Source organism: Pipra filicauda, unplaced genomic scaffold (assembly GCF_003945595.2).
Source record: "Pipra filicauda isolate LSUMZ 115617 unplaced genomic scaffold, ASM394559v2 scaffold203_size1373443_pilon, whole genome shotgun sequence".
NCBI lineage: Eukaryota > Metazoa > Chordata > Aves > Passeriformes > Pipridae > Pipra > Pipra filicauda.
Genome location: NW_024104314.1, coordinates 270,613 through 285,283, shown reverse-complemented (window position 1 = coordinate 285,283; position 14,671 = coordinate 270,613). Strand labels below are relative to the sequence as shown.

Sequence of the window (14,671 nt, the reverse complement as noted above, 5' to 3'; positions counted from 1 at the left end):
ACATTTTCTCTATACGCTGATCCTCCGCAGTTGCTGAACTACCCTGGTGGTGACCTAAGACTCTTAATATGGGAAGCAAGGGAAGGATGCTGGTTGTAGGTAAGGGATGGAGCTGAAGGTGGTGTTGGCTACAGAGGGAACTTGCTTGGGAGTGAGGATTTGTTAGTCAAAAGACAAGTTCCAGTGTCCATTTTAGCCTGTTAATGAGTCACTCGTGACTGTCGGACTCCAGCGCCTGTTCAGCTTCTTGGGTGCAGTTAATCCATGGATGCTTCTTTGCACCAACCAGTTCTTTGCCACTTGCTGAATTCTTGCTCGTGGAGTCCAGCATTTTTTTAAGGGAGTAGGATATCATTTCAGCCTCTGCCTTTGTCAGATTTTGTGGTTGTGCAACTCTGTGTTTCTGTTTTCTTTTCAGAGTAAGTCTGCCCTTCATAACCACCGGGAGACTGACTCCAGTGAGGCTGACTGCCATGAGAAATGCTCTCAGAAGTACATCTAGGAGCCTTCATATTCATTTACTAGAGTTCTCTTGTTTGTTACTTGTGTGAATAATTAAAAATAGGGTTTTTTAGTAGTTTAGAAAATTTAATCAAATCTGAAAATACTCTTAGATCCTGAATTGGTACCAGCTTTGAAAATGCTGACCACAATACTTCCATCATCCCCAAGATGAACCTTGCCTGCCTTTCTAGCTGCACACAGAAAACAAGCTGTTTAGAGGAAAAAGCCAGGCATTTTATTTTTTTTTTTTTAAAGTCCTATAATTAAGCAATCATAATATCTCTTTAGATAAATACGTCTTGCATTTCCATTTTAACGGGCACTTCTGGCGTTTGTTTAACTTTATTTCTTTTTCACCCCATTTTAACATAACAGAAAACCTACAGCAGGCTTTCTGAGTGCCTCCACTGCTCCAGCCTGTCACAGCCTGTGAGCTGTTCATCAGAGCCCTCCAGACTCAGGCTGGCACTTCTCACTTAGGAGAAGTGGGTTTGAACCAAAAAAAGCCAACCATTTAGAAAGATGTGTTGTTTTGCCCGTCTCCAGACCAGAATCTATTAAAGCAATTAAAACTTAATTGTGATCAGGAATCATGTATGTTCATCTCAGGCCTGGGCTGTATAAAGTTCAGTGTTCCCCTGGGGTCAGAGCTCTGGGCTGGTTTTTTAACAAGAGCTCAGCCTGCACTGCCTCTTGTTGAGAACAACAGGGGTGCTTCTCGAGATTGAAAATGCCTTTGAAAATCCCATCATGTCACTTTATTTATTTATGTAGATTTGTGTGTGCACAAATATATACAACATGCCCAGAAACAAGCACGCACACATACATGACAGCTCTAGGGTCTGGATTTTCAAAGGAACCTAGGAGAATTCAGTGAGAGATGGGTGCCTAATTAAAATTCATATCCTTCCTGCCTTTGGCATAACTTAAGCCTACAGCTAAGTTAATACCAAAACATGACTAAAGGGCAGCGGGATAATTCAGTAAAACCCACAAGAAGGAAGCCAGGCAAATTAGCCTTCCTTTCACCAGCCTTACATTTTCACATTCTGATTTTCAAAGATGGAAGGAAAATTACGAATGAATGCCAAATCTCTTTAAAAGAGATTAGATGCCCTTAGGTGGGTTGTTTTAGATTGTCTGGGGTCAGGACCTCTCTCTGGTTGTGCGTTTGTATAGACAGCAAAAGCAGTCTGATTTTTGTTGGGACTCCACTGTATGGTTGCACTAGTGTATGAAAACCAGAGCCAGGCAATTGAGCACTTTTAGGTATCTGTAAAATCAGAGCAGAAACAGTGCATCTTCTCCCTTCAATATACTGAAAAACAAACAATCAAACAAACAGAACCCTTGCTTTAGGATTCTCCAGAATGTTGTTCCTTATCTACACATACAAAAAGAAAGTCCTGCATCTCAGATGATTCACCAAGCCAACAGTTTTTATGATACTGCACAATATAGTTTACATTCCAGCCTTGGTCTCAGGAGGGAGGAGGGCACCGAGTTCAGTGCCAAACATCTCTGCTTTCTCTATGCATATACTCCAGATAGCCCACCAGAGTAGAAAATGGAATGCATTCATGAGAAAGCATTTTACATCACCACGGATCTTGAAATCTTTGCTGCCCAGGACATATCCTCAACAGGTAGTTTGGCAAAACAATATAGAAGGTGATAATTTTTGTTCTCTGGAGACCACTGTGGGGAGGGAGGAATTTGAATGCCCCTCTTTCCCAGCCTGAGGTAGGTTTGCAAATCTAGAACAGAACTGTTTCTCCAGCTGCTGAATTTTAAAAGAAAGTGACTGCGGATACATTTTGCAAGAGATGCAATCTTTCTGTTTTCCTTAGGAAAGGTTTACAGGACTGGGAAAAATTTGTAGTTCACTTGTCCTACCCTGCAACTGTTGCTGCAGTTGTCTCACTTGTGGTCTCAGACGGTACTGACAGTGGAGAACAGATTTTTAATTAAAGGAGAAAACGTATTAACAAATACCTTACATCAAAGAAACTGGTCTCTAACCTGACTAGCCCGGGATGCTTGCCCCTGCTAGGCTCCTGGACAAACACACTTCACCACTGTGATCTTAAGAGGCTGAAGTATCTTTCAGACAAGCTCATTCCTTAGACTTAATTAAAACCTAGTTCGCTCCTTTATTCAATTTATGAGGCCTAGCCAGTAGGATTAAGCGATTACAGGCAAAAAGCCCCATTTGTGAAACACTCATAAGCTCAAGCTGCTAGACTGCTCAGTTGTACTCCATTAAATTAATAAGGAATGAATAGACTGATCCATTATGAATAAAGCTGTGGGGAGCCTCAGCATTGCCTCAGACTCTCTGCACACTCCTTAGAGAACATTTGTGCAAAATGATTATGTTCATATTCATTCAATTGGAATTCTATAAAAGTGGAATGCATAAATTACTCTAAAGATGGGGAGTTTATCTTAAACATTAACTATGTGTGTGAATTAATAAGACTATTATAAAACCATTAGCATTCAGTGTATTTACCTACGTATGCTGCATACCTAAACTAAATTCAACAATTGTTCCTAATTGCTATTCTTGTTGTGTGATCAAGCTGTGGTTCATTTTCCCTTGTAGTCATAATATTTATGAATTGCAGTTTTTTCTGTTAAAACTTCTCGATCCCCCTTTTCTCCTGCCCTGCTTTACACTTGCTCCTGTAGTTTTTCAGAATATAGTAAAATACTGGGCATTGGGAAGTGAGGGATGCTTACAGATGTGTTAAAATAAAACACTGGATATCATCTACAAGTATGCATGTTATCAACCAAACTTTTATCTTTTACAGGGTATTAGTTGAAGAAGGATGGCAGTGACTCCTGGGTGAGTGTCCCCTGAATCTGCTGCTGTTCTGCAGGACCCAGTAGAATCCCAGTTTCAAAATAGAAAGAATGCAAAATTCATCCACCAACCTTTGCCATGTTGTGAACATCCCCAGTCTGTTTCCTCTGGAAGAACTCCAAGTGACTTGAAAGGTAAAAAACAAACCCAAAAAAACAAAAAGAGGGGGTGGGTTGTAAAAAAAAAAAAAAATAGATCCCGGTTTTTAGAGGATTTGGCAAACAAGGGGTTAAAATGAATGAACATGGGTTGCTAAGGTTATAAAAGCAAGTGCTCAAGCAGTGAGTGGTAGGGGAATGCTGCAGGATGAGAGAAGGGCTCAGGGCTGAGCTACTGGGACAGACACTTTGAGCAGGCAACCTTTCCTCCTGCCCTGCATCTCCGTTTCTGTCCTTTGACACTTTCTGACAGGGCGACTAGAGCAGCAAACCCTGTGGGGTTATTGAGTTGATTCACCAGGGACTGGGCTGCAGCAAAAAGACTGCATTATTAGGGCTGATTCGATGTGATCTCAGTGAAGTGGCAAGGAGGGGGATCTCAGCATGGTGTTATTTGCAGAGCTGTTCCTGAGCAGAGCGAGGAAGTTCCGTGTTAACACAGGTTAGCTGGCACGTCTGACCTTCATTGTTCCCAGTGGAAACAGTGACAGTCTATTAGTCCTCCACAAGGGATATCACTGTCTCACAGCAGCTCTGAAAATCCCCCAGGACACTCCTGGAACAACAATAATTCTGCAAGAGTTCACACAACGTTAGAGCTCTGTGAAATGTTTGCAACAAATCTTGCTTGGATTGGAGAGGGGGATGTGGTAGGAAGGGGGAGAGGGATGGCTTTGAACTCAGCTGCATTTGAGAGGAGACACTAACCTTGCAGGCAAGTTAGACCAGGTGGGAGTTTTGCAACAGGAAGATTGTGCTAATTCTCTTGAAATGAAATAGCCAAATAGATAAAAGAAGGTGGAAATTAGTTTTTTAGCTTAATCTTGCTTCTGAAGTAGAATATCAACCTTCAAATCTGAATTTTAAAGAGAAAGACAAAGAATTTAAACTGTGAAACTCATAGGGGCTAAAAGCCAAAGAAACCAATTTTCAGCTGAACTCTTAGGAAATGGAGTGACAGAGTTTTAATACAGCTTATAGGAAGCAGTAGTTGAATCAAAGTACTATTGCCTTTGATACAAAAATAATGCTATGTATGGGTAAGTATGTCTGTAGATTTTTACACATTGAGTGGTTGCTGAAATCTTTTCATGGCTGTACTTACAGAATAAAAGGGTAGGAGTAAAGAGAGTCTTAGGTTGACTCCTGGATTTCTTAGAGCTGATCTTCTCCTCTCTGGTTACACTGTCCTTTCCAACACTTTGTACCCTTCAAATATTCCTGCACCCCTTGGCCTTTGGCACAACTGTGTGGTGTGTCCTGGCCTCAAATGAAACATTTGAGCCTGTTTGTGCTTGCAAGGGGACAAATGATGCCTGTACACAGATGATCTGACACAGGTGTCCAGGAGGACTCCAGGAAATCAGTAAAGGTGCAGCATGGGCTGTATTCAGGAGTAACCTCTACCTGCTGTTATGGAGGTTTTTGACTGCAAGGTGGATCTCAAAGCACAGAGTTACTTGATGTCATTAGGGCCCCTGGATGGCTTAATCCAGGCTTGATCGAAAGGATTAATAAATGAATTCTTGACAGAGCCTGCATGTGAAGTCTGTATCGGAGAAAGGCTTATTCTTTGGCCCAGCTCCAAGAAAAACTAATCATCATGAACTTCATGCAGATTTACAATTATTCTTCCCATAGAAAGGGTTAGGCCAGAGCTCTCTGGCAGGGGTGAAGAGCCTGCAGAAAAGGAGAAAGTCAAACATACACAGAACAAACATTGTATGTAGGCTTGTTTCCTTGATATCCTTCCCTTAGATTTTCTACATTTCCACTGAAAACTGATGTAGGAGTACTATCATGTATTAAACCTGATAGAATCGTTATGCTCCTCTCAACTCCAGGAGACAGAAATATCATAGTCTTATTTTTCCAAGGGAGATGATATCACGAAATAAAGTGATAAGAAAGAAAGCTACTGTGATAGTATGAAATATGTCCACTGGCTGCCTTCAGCACAGTAATCTTTTATGTTCAAACTATTACTCAAAGTAGAGATTATTGAAATGCTGTTCTTCTGTGGCACTCTCTTGGGTGATCTATGGAACCCTGTAGAAGTCAGTGAAAAGAATCTTATCATTTCTTCTTGTTCCTTAAAAAATGGCAATAAAATAATCTATCTATCACATTCCAGAACATATATATGCATGTGTTGGAAATACAGGATGATAGCAAGGGGTTTAAAAAGTGCTGTTTAATTATCAGATTTCTAATAAACTTTTAGAATATGTAGAAAAAAAGAAAAACCGCAACCTGCTTATTCAGGATTTTGGACTTTCTTTCTTTTTTTTATTAAAAGCTACTTGAAAACATTTTGTGATCTATTTCCAACACTGCATTTGAAGGTATGCTTGAATTTGTTAGGTTATCTCCTACTCGTAGGATTTTGTTAAACAAGGTTGTGGAACAGTCATTAAAATGAAGACCAAAGCCCTGTCCCAGAGCTTTTCCTTGGTCTTGAAATTGCTTTTTGCTTTTTCTTTTTAATGCTACATTTTTCACATTAAAACATTACTTTCCTGCCTCTTACTCATGAAAAAAAGGACATAATGAGGGTACAGAGATAATACAGAGGCTGTAGAATTCTTTCATTTTATAAGGCAACAGACCAATGGTCTGTAAGATCCAGTATCTATCCCAAAAGAAAATTAAAATCACTTGGTCAGCCAGGCAGTGCAAGATGACCACAATTCTTCTGTGATCACTGCACATGATTAGTGTATTCCTAGAACCACGGGGACTGTTAATCCTTGTGACTTAAGCTAAATAGTCTAGCTACAGATGTTACTACTTTGTAGATTCTGTGTTATTTGGATCTCTTTGTGTGTGACATGGTTTATGAGCTGCATGATGTGTGATGTGTGAATGGGTGTACAAGGACAGGGGAGTGCCTCCCACTTGTGGGGCTGTGTAAAGTCAGAGTTCATTTTTGTGCCTGTGTGCTAAGGGTGAGCGTAAATCTCCTTAAGTCAGGAGAATTAGGAATCTGCTTGAATGTCCCTGCTTAGAGGCAAAACAACGTGTGTGGTTAAAGCACAGAGGCAGCTGATTTTGTATTACTGCCAGTGGTACTCCAGGTTATTGGAAGATGCCTTGGTTCATGCCTGTGTGCCCATTCTGAGGGCTCTTTCTCCTGCAAAAACCTTTGTCCCAATGGTGATGTCTGCCATAGCATTCTATATCATCCAGAGTATCTGCAAGAGTGTGGAGGAATAACCAGTGAAGGAGTTATTATTCAAGGAGATATTATTCAAGGTAATAACTTGGCTGCTCAGTAATTGCCAGAGGAGGAGAGTGGACACCTCTCAAGGCAAGACTACCAGGACTCTCAGCCTAGTGTTCAGTGGGATACCATGGTGATGTATCTGTGCTTTTGCACTGCTTGGGTCTCCTCACCCAAGCAGTTCATCCCTACACTGACAACTGTGGCAGGTCTTCAGGTCTTGGGTGTGTTTAATTGAAAGGGAAAATGGCAATTTAACTCCTGTTCCTATGTCATAGGCAGCAAATGCTTCATGCTAGTGTTGGTGATCCCAGCCTGGGTATCATTTCTCTAATGCGATCTAGTCTCAACTTTTTGGAAGACAGATTTGATAGATGATAACAGCAGATATTGTGAACAATACCCTCACTAGTATAAAAGTTCTGGGATTTTCCTGTGTTATACTAATATGTATGGATTTTGTATGCTCAGACCCTTTGTTTCTGCCATGCCATGGAAACAGAGGAGCCACTGTATGTGGAACTGAGGAGTCATTTCCTCCTATACTCAGCACAGGTATTTATTTGACAGTTTGTCATAGAAAATGGAGCACGGTGATGTTTCTATTGTTGAGATAAAAGATAGAGACCTGTTTATTCTGTCACCTTCTATAACCTTTTTGGGCAGTATGGATCACTTGCCTTTCTTAAGATGCTTTGATAATACATTCCTTTCCACTTCCTCAAAGAGATTCCTTCCTCGTCTCAGTGCAGCAACAGGTAATGATATGGACACACTTATTAGACTTGTCTTTAGATGTTTTGCATTCCAGTGTTCACATATCATATAAAGATCTTCCCCCTTGAAAACAAGTGAAACTCCAAGGAATAGCACCACCCACACTTAAACATCACAGGAGTCCCAAGGAGGAGACTTCAGTAATAATGTTTACTTTCTTGGATGTATACATTTAACTGTATTATTAGTCTGGGAAACTATGGGATGCACAGAGACTCAAACCTGGTGGAATGAGCAGCCCTCCTCAATTACAGTCCTCATGAGTGCAGGCTGGAGCTGAGGTAGAAGAAGAGGTATTAAATGTGTGAGGAGCCAGTATGTTCCAGGAGCTGGCACCCTTTTTCTCTGTCATATTCACTGTGGTGGTTGCTGAGATACAAATCAGTGGGAATCCTTCTAAAGTGGGGCTTGAGTGGGTCTTCTAATAAATTGACTACTCTCTTCCAAAATAATTCCCATTAAAGCATAATGCTGCCAAGAGGGGGATAAAGGTCACCTTGGTAATAAATGATAGCTATGTGACAGTCTAGGAAGAAGTTCTAAGGTTTTCCAAAGTTTGAATAGGGATAAGTGGCCTGTTAGGTAATTTTCCATTTCTTGTAATATCTGGCCTTTTTTTGGCCAATTTGCCCACTCCTTACATGCTCTATTTTGGCCAGTTTCCCTAGAAGTCTGCTAGAAACCCAGCATGTAGTAAAGGCCTGCAAAGCAGATGACCATATAGCAATGACTTTCCAGTTTCCATTTCATCTGGTTCTGACTTCCCCTGGTACAAGCAGGATTGTACTGGGTACCCAGCATGTCACGCCAGTCCCAGTGTGCTGATGTTCTGTTGTCCTGTGGCTGTATCATGAATTAAGGGTTGAAGCCACACTGTCTCTGCTGGTCTGCAAGCATGTAATTCCAATGAGCAGTATCCCCCACAGGGTAATAAACTCTTTAATAACAGTAATGTAGCAACCACAATAATGAAAAAAGTGATTACATTCTACATAAAAATATAAAAGCTCATTTGATCCTGAGGTCCCCAGTGGCACATTACCTGGACTTTTATTTAAAATATAACATTTCTTACATCTTATTCAGGTCCTTTGTTAACACTAATATAAAACACCAGTAAAATTGTCATTGGAGAAATTTAATAAGGAGTGGGTATGGCTCAGTGATGCACACTGCTAATTCTGAGTCCTAACATGAATTTAATGTAGAAAAGCACAAGATGCTCTGCTTGAGTGTTTCAGCGCTGAACCCCACTTTGCATATGCAAGACAGATCAGAAGATCCCTTCTTTAGAAGCAGGGCTCTTTCCTCTCCTAAAATAGGAATGCTTCTACAGGCACATAAGTTTCATGAAATGTGAGAGTCCCTTCTTGTACTTTTACTTGCTCTTCATTCATGATGGTTTCCCTGCAAATCCAGGCTAACTCCAGAGATCTAGAATGACACCAGGGGATTTTCTTCCGTGCGTGTGTCAGGGGATCTGAAAGCAGAAGCCAGACAAACCCTAGTCTATAATCCACCTTGCTGTATTTCTATTATATCTAGTACTAGGGGGAAAACAACCCTGCTAAACATTGCTTTCCTCCCAGTATAGATAGTATAGACATTACTGAGCCTGTGGGCAGACTTCAAAAGAATCTGAATTCCAGCAGCAATTTTTTTGCGCTGTCCCTTCTTGTAATCTGTACAGTTGAGCAGAAATACATTCAGACTTTTTCCATTTCCTTTATTTTTCTGTCAGTACCACATTATCTCCTACTGAAGACTAGCCTCCCCATCATGTCACTGAGGAATTAATTCCCTGTGCTGTAAGTAAGAACATATGGCAAACCATTAGTCATCAGCCAGTGTCTGGACACAGTTTTGTTCTAGAAAGTGTGCGGGCCGAGATGGTGAGTGGAAGGACAGGGTTTTTAATGGGAGTTTTTATCAGGGTTTTAAATGTTCTCAAATCAGAGACAGGTCTGAAGATTTAGAAAGTTTGTGAGCAGGTAAAGTGCGTTAGAAAATCCCCAGGTTTTTCTAAGGTTTTTCTGAGGTTTAACCAGGGTGTTGTTGTGGACTTTGAGGTTATGATGTAAAATAAGGTTCTACCTCTCTTTGTATGGAAGCTTCCCATGTTCTCAGAAGCCAAGGGCCTGCCTTCATTTCTAAGTGAGCAAATTGCTTTCTATCAAGTGGAAGCAAACTAATTTAGATAAAGAAAGACATTGCTTCTCATTTTTCAAGTATATGAATGTATTGACTGTCATCCCAGGAGCGCTCTCAGAAATTTGTGGCCATTTAACATCATCTCTACCTCCTCCTTGCCTGACATAGTCCCTCCAACAGCTGGTGAACACACAGGATATGTCATATGTGTTGTAACCCTCTCTGACCCTGCTCTTCCTCTCATTCTTTGATCATATCCACTGCTTGTCTCAGTAGATGTGTATGGTCAGTCACAGCTCTAGGGCAAGGATTGCCTCTGTTTTAATATGCATGTAATGCAACAGGACTAGTGTTTCTGGGTGTTAATGCAAAACAAATACATAATGGTAATCAAGGCAATAAACTGCCTGAAATGGAGGTGATAAAGGGTGACACCTTTTCAAAACAGTACCTACCAAATATCCTCTTACCTGAACAGAAAGGTGTGAAGTCCCCACACAAAGAGAGAAGTCATTTTACAAAGCTTTCTTGTGTTCCTTTCCATGGAGATGACTGCAGCACCAACCAAGATTTTTAAACATCTTTGTTTTTGAAGTGATGAGCCTTTTAAAAATAATATTGCATGGGCAGCCTTAGTGAATAGAAATTGAGGGAGATGTGCTACCATGCTTGTTCTCTTACTAGTCATTGACTGGAAATGCTCACAAAAGGAATAAAAAGTACATTTGCCTTGTTAATACAATTTGTATTACATATTCATAAACCATTTTATAAAGCTCCCAAGGAAAAATTCAATTGTACTGAAAGCACATAATGGTAGAGCGGCCATACAGAAAACAGGCAGCATGTTGCAGAATTAACTGCACAATGAATGAAATGCAATGTCTATAATAAACCCATTCAGATATAAATTATGGGCGAGTAGATGAAATGTTTGTTAAGCAATAAAGCTTGCAACCGTACATATGAAATTGAATGGGATTTATCATAAAATATTGTGGAGGATACAGGCTGAATATGTGTTACAAATTGACTGAATTAAAAGTAATCCAAGGAAAGCAAGCTTTTGGGAGACTGAAAATTTTAGGAAATGAGTTCATAAGCTGTTTAGCTCTGACCCAAAGTCCCCTGGTGCCAAGAAAAAGAGAGGCAAGAAAATAAGAACAGAATAATTTCTTAGAGGACTGCAGTTATGTTGTCTTAATTTTAACCTCCTAAATTTTGTCAAATAATCAGAGTCCCTGTTGAACTAACAGCATCTCACTGGAGTGGAGGATAGAGAATTTGGCCCAGCAGTGTTTGGTTAGTATGATTTACAGTGGCAGACTTTTTTCTGTCCCCTGAACTATTTATCGCAGTAAGGCTGTTGTACTGAGGGCAGGATAGATGATATTTTGGTTGGACCTTCAAGAGATATGTGGTATGTTTTCCCTAAAGACTTTACCAGATATCTCAACACAAACAACAGAGTTGCTGAAGAACACATTCTGTGGGATTCCATACCAAGCTTGACTGAAGTCCACTTCTCAAAATTAACAGAGCCTATGCTTTTGGTCTTGTTACTTCCAAAACCTGAAAATACTTACAGTTTTTACAACATGATGGAAATACTGTGCTTGCAGACAGCGACCAACAGAATCACCAAACCCTTAGAATTATACTAAAAATTTAAATAGATGTTTATGGGATAGGGGGATAAAAAGAGAGTGGCATAATTTCCAACCACAAATAGGATTTGTATCTATGGAAATGTAGGACAACCTAAGAAAAAGAGAAATCAGAGCTGTAGAATCTATGCCTGAGAGGGCTAAGAGCATTATCCCTTTTCTTGATCTTACCCAAATGCTTTTCAGGTAGTTTCTCTCCTTTTAAAGCAGTGAATAATGACCATTTCTTATAGTAGTTAAATTTATGCAAAGGAGTATGGAAGCCAGAATACAAACTGATGTTTCTGTAGGGGCTTTAAGATGGTTGTTCTGATTTACAGACGAGGATCCAACCCCTGAACTGAAGATGAGTGCAGCCAATTGCCACAGACTTGGCTGACATGGTCTTTATATGTCTGCTGACCCTAAGGTCCCTGGTTCTGTGGGTGTGTTTCACTGTGGTAACATTCTGATAGAGTCTGTCAGACTGAAGGAGTAAATACATAACTTCCCCCTGACTAACACACCTGACTCACCAGTAGATCTCCTTTAATCTCTTTGCCCATGCAGCCTAAGAGAATCCTTTCTGGTTTGCCTCTGCTGCTGTTTAATAAATAGAGGGGTTCCCTGTCTCAGAGCCACATGCAGAAAGCACTTCCAGTGGTTATCCAGCAGCATTTTAATTTCAAAAGATAATGCTGAGCTGTTTCAACGGAATGGGAGCTGCTGGACCATTATCGCAGAGCTAAATATAAATAAATGAGGAGAAATTAACTCAAGTAGACTCCATTTTGCTTCTCTGCCGAATGGATGTATTTTCCCATGTGTAAGAGATTCCGTGGATTTTTTTGTTCCCTTTTTTCACTGGAAAACCTACACTGGCTGCAAACATACATCGGCATCCCGCAGTGTATCAAGAGGCGCTGGTAATCTTACCCTTTTAAGAAACATGGCATGTGCCCAGCACTTTTGGATTGCATTTTATTTGTAGGAATATAGGCTATGAAAACCCTCTTCCCTACTGAGGAAGAAAAGCCTGTTAACTTGTCAGCCTGCATCTGAAAGGCCAAGGGTTCAAAGCTGCTCATCAGCGTTGGTTGACATTCCCCCTTAGTGCCTTTGGAAGTATCAAGTTTGCCAGTTATTGACTGCATTGCTGAGTTATCTGTTGTATAAGCACAATTTCCATAAAGGACATAAGGCCAGGGACATGTTCACCAGGCGTTTTAAGACATGGTTGATTTGATTTTCTCATTTCTTGTTTTCTCTAAACATATTTCTCTCAAATATTAAATTGTAACAATATTATTGATTGTGTTCTGCTCGTGGAGCAATAGCATCTATTTGGCTTTTTACATTTATTTTTTTTTCTTAATGATTTGCTCAGAGGGTGGAAAGAAGTAGAGGAGATGAAATACCTTTGTCCCTTGGAGCTGAGGGCATTCCATTGGAGATCAGCAACTTGACAGTACAGGATCTGTTAGCACCATGACAGACCAGGCAGAGCTCCTGAACATGAAATCTTTCTCTGCATTTCATTAAGAGATTCAGGGCTCCACATCTAGGCCTTAAGAGTGAAACACCATGTTTTTCTTCAATTAAGAACTAAATTCCCACATGATTTGAAGAAATCTGGAGGACAATTCTCTAGGAGAACAAGAATTGTAGAGTCAGCTGAGGGGAAAAACATGCCATGTATAATCTGCTCTGGGCAAAAAAAAAAAAACCATCAGGTTTTGAAAGGCTGAGTGCAGGCAATTCAGCAGAGAGTGAGTTCTGGCAGGACCATGGCATTCAGCTGGTAGGACAACAGCGAGGATGGCTCAGTGGATTCTGTCTTTTTAGTCTTTCCTACGTTATTGCAAGTGAGGAGGAGGTAATGCCACTCAGGGAGGCAAATTTCATTCTTAGATTCATGCGCATAATTATCAGTGACCTTTTGTATCTGAGAGAGAATTGATTTTGATGGGAGCTCTACCTCCTGCTCTTCGTGCAGGGTCTTGCCCAATTTGTTTTACATGCTCAACAGTCATTATTTGGATGAACCAATCATGGAGATTGGCCATTATTGATAGATCTTCCAGGAAATATGTCAAAGTTAAGTAAAAATAAATAAAACATTAAATTAACATGAACATGGGTTTTTCCTAATCAGATACATGTTTCGGTAGCTCTTGCTAAAGTGGCCCAGTTTAACCAGGAGGATGCAATTGATGTGAAAGGTTTATTAACAAAAGCAATTCAACATATTCGTCATACACAGGGTAATATTGCACAGGATAAACTAATCTGGAAAAATTAAAATTTTCCTCCAACAAACTTTTGGTGAAAGATGCACAGACCCGAGTCAAACTTTCTTCTGAGGTTCGTCAAAATGTTATAGTAAATTTTGCTATTCTGAAACAGATCTCATCCTGAGGAACTGCCAGGTTTTGTGACACACCAGAATAGGAGGTCAAAGGACTCTTATGACTCATATGTAATGCCTATTTAGCAGGTGGGAGAAACAGGGAAGTGCTCAAGCTCTTGAATACCGTAATTTTTGGTGTCATAATTAAACGCCACCTCCTGCATCTTCTAGAAGACTCTTTCTTGGGCACAGGAGGAGCTCTCAGCTTTCTGACTCAGATAGAAAAGTGTTTTGTGTCTTCCAAGATGAAGGTCCGGATCATGGTCTGGAAGGTTGACAGTGGAGCAGTGAGTGCCAGAATCTCCCTCTGGCTTTATGGGAAGCGGTAGGTGCTCAGCGCCTGCATGTCTCTGCTAAAAAAATTGGGCTCCCAAAATTAACTAATGCTTTTCAAGAATTTTGTGCAAACAGCTTGCCTCAGTGAGTCAGTAGCAGAGGTATGAGTAGAGCCCAGGGCTCCTCACTCCTGGCCCCGTGCACCAACCACCAAGGCCGTTTGCTTTTCTAGCCAGCGCCAGCGTGAAGATGTGAGAATACCACAGGCAAAATCTTTTACTTTTTTTTTTTTTTTTATAAGTTTTCCACTCAGTTTTGCAGACTCAGAAGGTTTGGTTAGCTCTCCACATTGAGCAAGAGATTAATATTGGCTCGGTTGTGGAGTTTTGCACTTCTGGGTGTATGAAAGATGAGTCTTTCCTCTTGCTTTCCCCGCTGACCTCTGCTTGAAGGTGAGTGGAGATGTGTGTTTAGTTATTTTTGCTTTGAAGAAACAGGTACAGAAGGAGAGGCGAGCGAGGAGAACTCAGCCTGTTGGGGTACCAGCCCCAACCTCTCATTGGCAAAGAGCAAAGAGGATGGGGAGAATGGGAGGCCAGGAATAGCAAATGGTCAATGGTCCTGGTCCATGCTGTTGGTTACATCTGGTGA

The 14,671-nt window shown here is 40.7% G+C and overlaps 1 long non-coding RNA gene across 1 annotated transcript in view; it reads left to right on the top strand.

The window, feature by feature from the left end:
- Positions 1 to 14,671, top strand: part of LOC113990098 — a 240,914-nt gene that overhangs the window by 66,470 nt on the left and 159,773 nt on the right. The window contains exons 12-13 of the long non-coding RNA XR_005563376.1: positions 419 to 492; positions 3,327 to 3,513. This is a non-coding gene — a long non-coding RNA (uncharacterized LOC113990098). The remainder of the gene's footprint in view (positions 1 to 418; positions 493 to 3,326; positions 3,514 to 14,671) is intronic.